The sequence below is a fragment of the Magallana gigas genome, chromosome 7 (genome assembly GCF_963853765.1).
Source record: "Magallana gigas chromosome 7, xbMagGiga1.1, whole genome shotgun sequence".
Classification (NCBI taxonomy): domain Eukaryota; kingdom Metazoa; phylum Mollusca; class Bivalvia; order Ostreida; family Ostreidae; genus Magallana; species Magallana gigas.
Window position 1 is genome coordinate 34,606,419 of NC_088859.1, and position 11,582 is coordinate 34,618,000.

The 11,582-nt window shown below is 33.2% G+C and overlaps 1 long non-coding RNA gene across 1 annotated transcript; it reads left to right on the plus strand.

The window, feature by feature from the left end:
• The first annotated feature begins 239 nt into the window (after positions 1-239).
• On the plus strand, positions 240-1,032 carry LOC117684727 (uncharacterized). Its single transcript, XR_010707498.1, has 2 exons — positions 240-380; positions 810-1,032. It is a non-coding gene; the product is annotated as an uncharacterized lncRNA (long non-coding RNA).
• Positions 1,033-11,582: the final 10,550 nt, after the last annotated feature.

An 11,582-nucleotide genomic window follows, 5' to 3' on the forward strand; every position in this document is an offset into this window, starting at 1 on the left:
TGAGAATATAACCTTTTGGTAAAAAAAAAAAAAACAATGGCAAAAGTTAGGAATGCGTGTCCATGACCCAGTGCAATAGGCATTTTAATTGGTGTTTTCTACTATTATTAATATTCACAGCTGTTTATTTTCTACTCGACCAACTCAAACTATAAATAAACATTGTTCTCTGTACAGTGTTTTGTAGATTACATATGACCATGCACTTGCGATTAAAAACAAATACCGACTATATATCACGTACACTTCGTATGAATGTTATCTTGCATAAATAGAATTTTAAGGTCTTGAAATCACGTGACTAGGAACTAATTCAGCTATCAGCTGATGAAAATTCGGTGGACTGTGCAGACGTGTTTTGAATTAAGCTTTTCTTAAAGGTAAAGTTTGTTTTAATTCTGTTAGTTTTTTTTTTTAGCATTATAGATGAGTGTTTACACAAAACTTTATAATTAGAAGCTATATTATATAATCTGTGGGTTTCACTTACAGCTGCACAGTAAATATATAATGTAGGTCAAGAACAGCAATTTATTTTGCGTCAATTGTGGCAATGCGACAGTATCAATTATTTGCAACTTTTTCTTAAACTTATTCACCAAATCTTTAACTACTTAAAAATAATAATATTAATAGATAAACTGATTCTGAAGTTATACTACGCCTCATTATTGGAGTTTACTTAGCTTCGAATTGGTCATATATCTAAACGGTTCTAAAATGAATTGTAAAAATAAATACTTTCATAAAGACTTGTCCTTCATTCATCATATTTTGATCAATTTATTTACAATGATATCTATTTTAAGTTCCAGTGACAAAGCTCCGGATGCGGGGCCCCGCCGGCCTATGGCTGGTCGCGTGGCTGACCGCCGCTGTTCTGTCCTCCGCCCTAGGCCAGACTTGTCAGAGGTCGACGCTTCCTTGGCGAATAGCCGACGGAACCGACCCTGTGAAAATGGCGCGAGGAAACGTGACGGTGGTGGCGCTGCTGTTGGCCAGCTGACCTATGTGTCAGCAGCAGGCAGAAGGGTAAATAAAACCCAACGCTAAAGATCATTGTATGACATAGCATTGCATTACCTCAAATTGTAGCAATACTATAGGCTCCTCCAAACACAGTTTCATATTTCCTTTTCTAAAGCATGTACAATTATCAGATGCAGTTATCAAAAGTTTTCCTAGACTTCTGTTTAAATGCTTGTCAATGATTATGGTAAAAAAGTGACCTGCAAAACCTTTTTTTATCTTCTTCAGAGAGCTAAGTATGATATTCTGATTAAAGTTAATCTTGAATCTTAAACACATTTTAGAAATCTGTTACCTTTATAGAAACATTTCTTTAATTTATAAAAAAACAATTATAATGACCTTTAATTACACTTGCCAAAAAATAAAATTAAAAAAAATGAAAAAATATGAAGGGAATAAATTTTAATGTTGTTGGACTTTTACCTATATTTATTAAAATTCTTGTATTCAAGTTCAGAGTTTCATAAAACACCACAGAATTAAGTAGAGCAGTTCTATATGTTTAGAATTAAGTAGGCCCTGTGAAATACAGATTCATTAGCATATCTATTATGTGCGTCTTTTGTCGGTCACAAACCCCGTCCCTGTTTTAATTTGATACAGATGTCACTTTCCTGACATACATATATACAATGTATTTAAATAGCCGTTCACATAAATATATCATGCAAATTTCTTTTTTGCAGAAAATAGGTTTACCGATTAGATTAATTTTTGACACGTACACCTGCACATAGCAGTAATATTTTACTTTTTTAAATTCATATTCTAAACGACAATAACGTTTTCTTTTCATTCATTTTTGTATTACCAACATACTGAAATACTGATACAGGTAATTATATTTTTTGCAGTTTGGAAAGATTGAAGACATCATATCAACAGATAGGTAAAAGAGACATCACATTCTTAATTGTCAACCATGTCGCAGGAAAGGACTCAATTAACGAACTGACTAGGCGAGTGTCATTTCCGGTCTACCAAGATGACCATACTTTGTCGATACAACAAAAACTCAACGCTAGCATAGACGACCTATTCCTTTATGACAGGTACAAAGTAATACAAGCTGTGTATTAACGACAATCTTGTTCAAATTGATGCGGATTGGGGTCGTAAATATTTGATACGTATTCATAATTTGTATATAAATCAAGTGCAAAGTTTGGCCATTTGGTTTATGACTGATTACTGTACAAAAAAAAAAAAATAGTGCAATATAAAACCCCATGGCCAACTAAAATGTATAATTAATTTATATTGTTAATAACTCAATCAATGGCATCTCTTTTTTTTCTTTTTTTTAAAGATGCAGTACACTCGTGTATCACTTAAAAAAACCTGAAAGTCTAGTGTCCCAGGGGACCATGCAAAGCAACTTGCTGACCACCTACTTAAACAACCCTTGCAATTGCACTAACAACTCTAACTCAAATGTAGCGACTGAGCCGACACCAAAAGAGCAACTAACAGGATCTGGCAGTTCACATACTTCCATCACTCGCAGAAAAAGACATATTGTAAACAACTTTGGTTCATCGTTGGTATCGATGAACAGCGTTGTTTCTCATAACGGTCGTGTTCCAAAGTGAACTACTCATAGATGAGTTGCCATGCGTCGAAATCGAGCGCTGCGATACCTTTTGGTGCGAAGACTATGAAAATTTATTAAGAAGTATCGGTCAAATTATGAACCTCAACACTCATGTGTCTGTCCCAATCCATCGCCTGCTCTGAAACAAGAGTGCACCTGATACGGTTATGGAATCTCAAATTCAGTCAGTTTCTGATCATGTCAAGAGCGCAGTAACACTGTTTATAGCGAATGTATTTGCAATAATTGTCCTGCGTTTCGGAGACGGCATCGTCAGCAGTTCGTAGATGATGACACCAACTGTGAACTTCTGACGAGCTGACACTGTAACCAGGAAAATGGTTTGTCGGCAACAGAATGCTCGTGACAACATCAGCTCGCGGCGTTAGAGCAACATCCGAGCTGACATTGTCACCTACAAGCAGACGATTCCTTGCAAGACTGTCAGTGACAAGGGTCTCGAGGATCCTGATCCTGACAGGAAGTTGGTACCAACATCCAGTGACAGTGACCGTCCGAAGGCGCTTCCTGTCTCTGAGAGAGTGGGTCATCAACTTGACAATGACAACAAATGCCAGTAAGAGACATTTCCTGACAGTGACAAGTAAATCCCGGGGAAACGAACTCGCAGACCTGACAATGACACCATGATGATGGCGACTGTCTTTGACAGTGTCAACAGTCTATCAACAATGTTGTCACGTGACAGTGACCCATGGGAAATACGGTTGATGCATATGTCAGCTGCTCTAATCCCAGTGCGTTGACTGGCCACTGACAATGACCGCTGGAAACAAGCAGTACGCGTAACTGACAGTGACTGAGTGACCAGTCAGGTGTTAACTCCTGATCCTGACAAAACAGCATAGGGTCTTGACAATGACACACTGTGGACGACACTAATCTTTCTTGACAGTGCCAAGACTCAACACAGACTACCGAGACCTGATACTGTCAGACACCTGTAGACTCCACCAATGATTCTGTCTGACAGTGTCGTGCAATCAACGGGTCTTGACAGTGACAGACTCAGACCTCAGGAGGCATTGTTTGACAGGAAAAAGCCGGTCGCTCCTGAAATTGACATCCTATGTGACACTGACAAGTCAGTACCTGATACTGTCGAACAGGGACATATGACGACCGCGCCCACTGTCTTTGACAACCACAGACCTGACAGTGACAATATTAGAGAGTAGGGTCTCGTCAAATCAAATCGTCAAATCGTCTCTACTGGTAAACATGTTTTAGGGTCGAAATGCAAAGACTGTCTTAAGTTTGACCAACGATTCACTTGCAATAATTTTCTTATTGCAATGTGTAATAATTTCTTTCCAATGTTGTATAGCGCATCTGTAATCAGTGCCATGAAGATCGATTTGCTGCACATTCCGTTTCGTCCTCTGTCAATGACGATTTCCAGATAAAACCCAACAGGTCTCCGGGGGTCTGATCCAATCAGAGAACGGCGGAATATGTGAAATCTTTCTGATGACATTGACTAACTAGATGCGTTATACAACATATTGTTTATATATGTACCTCATCTCATTGTTTTTTCTACGGCTTTTTTTAATGATTAACACGGTAAAGAATTGTATACTCTAAAACCTGTATAAAAAAATTTCCGAAATATTTTTGTTCTGAAGAAAATTGATATTTTTAACTAACTTCCAGCCTATTTTGTTTTCTGTTACTTCTTTTTTGTTTTTGTTTTTGTTTCAAGTAGACGCTATATCATGTCATCATATTTTCAGAAAAAGAAAAATTCTAACAATGTAGACCCTGCTATATCCGGCCATGAAATGTCACCCTGAAACTTTAAAAAGAGGGGTGGTTTTGAATAATTTGGATCAATAGGCAGCATCTACATTGCTACTTTTTTCTTCAGTATGATCAATATTCATCTTTACAATACAAAAAACTTAATATGTATAATGTAACTACAAAATAAACATGAAAACTAGACTTGTTTTATGTACATGTACATAGCTTTCCAAAACTGTTCTATCTTTTATTCCAGTGATAAGAATGTACTACTATTGCACTACTAAGTATATAGTCAGATAACAACCATAGGGTATCATTGATTAATGACCGTCGTAATCCGGAAATTTGGACATTTAATTCTTAGATAAAAAATAAGATGCACTAGATTAAAGGATTCGCAATTTTGATTGACATGCAACATACATAATAAAGCAACAAATTTTCACTTTATTTAGGTAAAAATGGTCTCTCAATGAATATTTCTATTGCAATCCAAAGCGTTATATTATCATGATTAAACTTCGTCGCATTTGAACGAAATATTCAAAACGAACATAAACTGCCAAAGAACATAGTTTTCTCTTTTCCTCCTTAAATAAAGAATACTGAAACATTGCACGTGTATCTACAAGCACACAGGCAATTTCACATTTAGTTTCAACACACCAGTATCATACAATTATAATAAATTAATATATATCATAATACTTATCTTGAAACTGGTTATAAAACACTACTCGTTTTCAGTTGAATTTTTTAAAATGAGGATGTTTATTAGTATATTATAATTAAATAAATAATATTTGAAAATCAAGTAAAGGAAAAAAGTACATAAAACAGTAAATCCCCAAGCAAAATATAGCATAGTTTGTGCATTGTTCTTGGTGAGTTTGCCTTGGTGGTAGTGAGGAGAGCCCATAACGAGGTCAAGGCGCCTGTCTCTCTTTTAATCCATACATGTAGTTCAAAGTTCATTTTAAATTCCACTTTCCCCATGGATATTAAAGTACGTGTATGTGATAACTGAAAATCAAATTCAAGTATCTTTGAAAGAAATTCAAAATAAAAAAAGGCGGATCAAGTATGTTTCACAGAGTTGAGTCATGCTGCCATTTATTTTTATTTTTCTATGAATTCCAGTTACAGTATTCGACGTTATCTTAAATAAAATATTTTAAATTTCGTTCGGTACCACAAAAATAAAAACCGATGTTGCAAATATGTTAATGATTAATTTCCTTAGACCTAAGCATCGCCATCTTGTGTAAAATTGTTGGAGAATTGCTATTACAGAAAGGAGAAAACTCAGTGTTTTAAAAATCAAAATGAGTTATTTCCCTTTTAGATAAAAAAAAAATAATAAACAGTTTGCCTGACGCATTTTTCTCGAAATGTTTTGGCCTAAAAACCAAATGATTTTTTTGTTTTTAAAATGTGATTCTGTAACCCCTTTCAAGATATCTGCAGTAGTTCTCTATTGATTGACTAATCTATAAACTTTTGCGAATTTTTATTTTCAAATGACCAATTGCTTTCATACCATATAGCACACCAAATTTTAAATTGACCTGCGAGTGACCATGCGCAGTTTTTGAATCACAATAACTGTAAAACAGTAGATTCATTCTGGTATGATTCTTCTGATAATTTCTGTTAAAAAAATGAATGTTAAATATTAAACGTCATATAATTTGTACAAACCGCTCATGTAGCCCTAGAATATTATTTTGCAATTTTTTGCCACCATCATAAAATCACAAAGTGAAAAGGTAAAGTTTAAAGATATTCAAATTTCGGATATTGTGATGAATATGCAACTGAAATCATTTTAAGGGGAATAATTTAATTATGCTTGATTATTGTGATTGAAAAGATAAAAACAAACAAACAAACAAAAAATCAAACAAATGCATTATATTTACATTTACATCACCCTTATAAAGACACATGGCAAATAAGTTTATTTAATTTCTTTAAAATACAAGTGATAGTGTTGAATTTCGTAAATATTATTTTATGCATTTTTTATTTCAGCTTTACAAATTAACGTTTATCATTACAATAATAAAATCATTCATATTAAAAAGTTGTGTTATACGTGTTATCCCTTAAAGTTAAAAATAGCAAATGGTCAGTTCTATATTTAATTCTGGTTGTTGATTGGCTGAGAGAATTTTCCCGCGGTGCGTGGCAGGTAGTTTTCTGGTGAGGGGTAGTTTTTGTCGAGCTCAGGAGAGGTGGACATTATATGATTGAGATTACACAACTAAATACGACTTCTGACATGACTTTATACTGTAAGTTCTTTTACTTTTTAATTCACAGGTAAACTCTAATTAAATAGCGTAATATTTTTGATTGTCTTTAGTTTTTACATAAAAGTGAGAATGCTAAGTGTGAAAGCAGATAATGAAATTATTATTTGCTGGTATTTATCAAAAATAGTGTTCTATACGCACACATTTATCTAATGTTTTACAGGATCCTGACTTGATTAACAGCATTTGTCATAATTATTTGAAGTGGACCCTGATCCACAATCAGGTTTTACAAAATTTTGTTACCTAAATAAATCTATAAATTGTTGTTATTATAGAGATGCATATATATGATATATCTCTAAATGTATAAATATATGATTTAGTAATGTTGCATATGTACGTGTAGAAATTACATGGATGAAGTAATTGTTTATGTAAGAGCGATAACTCATATAATTATGAACATCGTGTAATTGTTGTGTATATATTGTTTATATCATTATCATGTTATGCATATTATAAGGCATACTCTCATTGTAAATTTCAGGGTTTTCATGTTAATACAGAATATATATATATATATATATATATATATATATATATATATATATATATATATATATATATATATATATATATATCCGAACCATCAGTATTGTTATTCTTGGTACAACGCCCAATAGTAACGCTACTTCATACACTCAAGGGAAGTTCAGGCAAAATAACACGTAAACCTACGAAAGAGAGTAGACTATAATTGTTAACAAACCACAATTCACATCTAATATTCATACTTCTTTACCTAATAATCAAATGTGTGCAAATCAGGACCACATCTATGGTAGAGCCCCATAGATCTACATAAATTAGCAAACACATTTTAATTTCTCAAATCAAAACGTTTTAAAAATTGATTTTTTGTTATTAAAAAAGAAAAGTTCATTTATTTGTAATGCTTTGATTTGTATAAAACATTAAAAATGTAAACAGAAACTTTACTAGTTGGTAAGTTTGATCAGCTGATGCTTTAAATCTCTCTATTGAGGCGAAAGTTATTTCAAATCTTACTGAGAAATAATTCATTTTTGTTTTTATCATAAATAATTTTGTTGTTGTTGATCATTAGTATTTTTTTGGTTTGAATGCATCATTAATGTATCAAATAAATTTTTTAATTGAATTTGTTTCCCATTTTAGTGAAAATTTATCATTTCAGCGTGACAGGAAATTCAGGTATATACAACTGTAATTTGTCTTATCCTGATGTAATGTTAATGAAAATTTTAAATATTAAGAGTTTAAATACTTAGATATTGATTGATTAAACATGTATGATGATATTTTTTCTCTTTTTTTGAAAAGAGGTGGGGTTGGAGTACCAGAGTTGAGGAAGTTTAATTTGATGTAGAGATGTTTAAAACATTTGTAGTTGCATAAGAAAACATTCACTAACAAAACTATATAAAAATGCAGTACATCGTAATTTGTTACGGATATGGCAAATTCAAATCACATTGAGAATGTTTTTAAAGTTATATGAATATTAAATTTTTAGTTTCCAACAGAGTGATTTAATATTACTCATTACAATTATTCCTATAAGACAATAAATCAAAATCGTTTCCTGCTTTAGATACATGTACATTGCTTCATTAAAGATATACACAAGAAAGAAAATTAACTATTGCTTAATAAATTTTGAAAGTCTTATGAAACTTGATAATAAGTCTTGTAACCTTTTTGTTTATTTCTATCGTGATATTTTATATCCTGACGCCATTAATTGTCCATTTTTAACACTCAGTGAAAGGTTTATAGAGGTAAGTCAGTTTTTCCTGCATGTATCGTTTCTCTGCTCTGACGTAGATAAGCTGGTGATTGGGTCAATGTTTATATAGAGTTGATAGAACATATTGAGAAAAATTATGCCTGGATGAAGCAAACTTTTGTACTGTCATGAAAAAACAAGGATTCAATATGTTTCGATTATTGACCCTTAGTTATATTTACATGATTTGCGCAAAAAATGAATATAATTTGTGAAATATGAGACCATCGCAATCCCAATTTTTGTACAGAAATGTGGTTAATGTTTACATAAATAAATTGCAGTTTATAGATTACAAATAAATATAAATAGGTAATTTCACTTTTTGTTAGGTGTCTTACCGTTCCTTTTTATTTAAATGCTATGGAAATCTTTCTCGGTGGTCTGAAACATAAAATATCATTATACTTTCATGTTAAATACTGTAATCTGATGGGTTTAAACGCAGTTGGTAATCCGTTCTATTACCCCCCGCTTTAGCAACGCACTTGGCAACGAGTAACACAACGAATTGTTACATGCGCGTAAAGTATGCGCGTACGGTTCGCTGTAGAATTCACTTCATTTCTAGATAAAAGCAGTACATTTTCTTTAAAAATAAGACATTCAGTATAATAAAATAAATAGTGCCCGTTTGGGAGGGTAACCGTTGAAATTGACACCCCTCGAAACCCATTGTCAACCTCGGCTTCGCGTCAGTTGACAATGCATATGGTTTTCTCGGGATGTCAATTTCAAAAGATACCCTCCCAAACAGGCACTATTTATATAATTGTACAATGTCTGAAAATGAAAAAATGACTTCAATAGTGTCTAAAATAGTAAGAACCTTTGTTGTCAGGTGTGAAGAAATTAAATGATTTGTTCACTAGTCCTTTATATGTTGTTTTATTTTCTGATTAAAGCTTTCAAGGCTGGTAAAAAATGACCAATGGCATGTTGCAATGTTAAGCTGAACCTAACTCTGTTTCTTGATTACCGAACTGTCTATAAGGAAATGTTGGAACTGTAAATTTTTAACTGGACCTCAGCTTGTTTTGGAATTTAAAGGGTGATAGACCCTCTACGATGTCATAAGTGATTCGATTTATCTCTTTTCTGTACGCTAAGACTTTTAAAAACTGTTGAAAATGAAATATTTTCTTGGCAGTATAAATTAAATCATGAAAAAACTAATCTGGATACCTACACTCAATTTAAGATTTCCATTGAGGATGTCAACAGAATTTTTAATACTGTTTTTGTATAGACTGTATGGATTCTAGATAAAATTATGTAATTAAAAATGTTCAAATCTTCAAGTTTTGTAACTATCTAATATTCATATTTCATTTAAAATGTCAGTTTAAAACATGATTTTTTGTTGTGTTTACCAAAAGATAAGCCCCGATACATCTTACCAAACAAAGCAATTATTATGAAACATCATTGAAAAAATATATAACTTATATTTCATAAACCGTTAGGCACCTTTTAATTTGCTAGGTCTTCACTTGTGAGCGTTAGTGTTTCAAGATTCGTATGCCACATTTACCAGCCGCACCACCTTGAAAAAATAAAGACCGAAATTGATCTGATTTGTGCTAAACTTATTAGCTCAGTAACAAGCACAAGGTCGATCGACTTAGCAGAAATTGTTTTCTTTCTTTTTTGCATTTGAATATCTGACAAGGCGACAGAATTAAGTGTCAAACAAGCAAACTAATTATCTACCAGTCAACTTATCGATAATTTTCATGGTTTTTTTCTATAAGGCCATTCCAAGTTTTTTCTATGTTTAGCGTCCGCGGATGGATTGGTTTTCAGATGTAAAAAAAAAAAAAAAACCACAATGGTTGTTCATAAAATTCGATCGTTTTTTTTTCGAATATCGGGCTCGGGATCGCATTTTTAAATCGGGATCGGAAATCAAATATTTATAAACAACATTCAAAATGTAAACTGTCAGTTCTAACCATACTATAATGCAGGGAATTTATTTGATTTTTATTTCTTATATGAAGTTTTGTGCCAAAGATATGGATTTTTAAAATTATATTATTTGTTATTTTTGATACAAAATGAATAAAATACTTCAAAATATATAATAAATTTTATTTTGTTGAACCTTTAAAGTTGTATGTTATTCTCAGGTTTGTGGGTTTTTTCCTGATAGAAAGATAGGTTTTTGAGTTTTGGGTGGACGCTAAACAAAGAAAAAACTTGCAATGGCCTAACCTGAGGCCAGGCTCCTCAGGGTCAACTTTGGTTTTACTGTTTTTCACGAGGCCAGTCTCCTCAGTCATTTTAATGTCAGAAATTGTTTTACTGTTTTTCACGAGGCCAGTTTTCTGTCATTTTAATGTCAGAAATTGTTTTACTGTTTAACGAGGCCAGTCTCCTCAGTCAAGTCCAGGTCAGAAATTAGTTTACTGTTTTTCATGAGGCCAGTCTCCCCCGTCATGTCAGTCTGTAACTATTTCCTGTTTATCCTCGAAAACTTCCGCCGTGGTATCTACAAAAAAAACCCCTTATATATAAAGATCATAAAATGTCATGCAAAGACCATGGTTTTTTTTAGGGCGTTTGGACTGTGAAAATAAAACGAACAAGATGTAATTATAATTAGGGCAATTATAAAGTCTCCCGAAAAAACGAGACCATCATTGGGGGTAGGGATGACCCACATGGGTCAAACTTTACAGACAAAAAGAGTAAAGACTTAAATATTTCTATTTGTGAAATTTCATGAGGTTCCCGGGTCGTCATTTACTGTAAGTCAAGTGAACCAACATGATCTAAGGAACAAAAATATACATGGTTTAGGGAGGGGTGATATCAACCGTTTTTCAAGATATTTGGGCACTTCCTGTTCGAGGGGAGTCAGGACTACCCAAGGGGCTTATGACCTACAGACCATTTGATGCCCCTTAACACAATGATCAAGAATATATGTGGTTTAGGGGGGGGGTGATATCAACCGTTTTCAAGATATTGGGGCTCTTCCCGTTCAAAGAGAAGTCAGGACCACCCCCGGGGCCCATGACCTAAATAACATTTTATGCCTCTTAACACAAGGAACATGAATATATATGGTCTAGGGGTGGGGATCTCAACC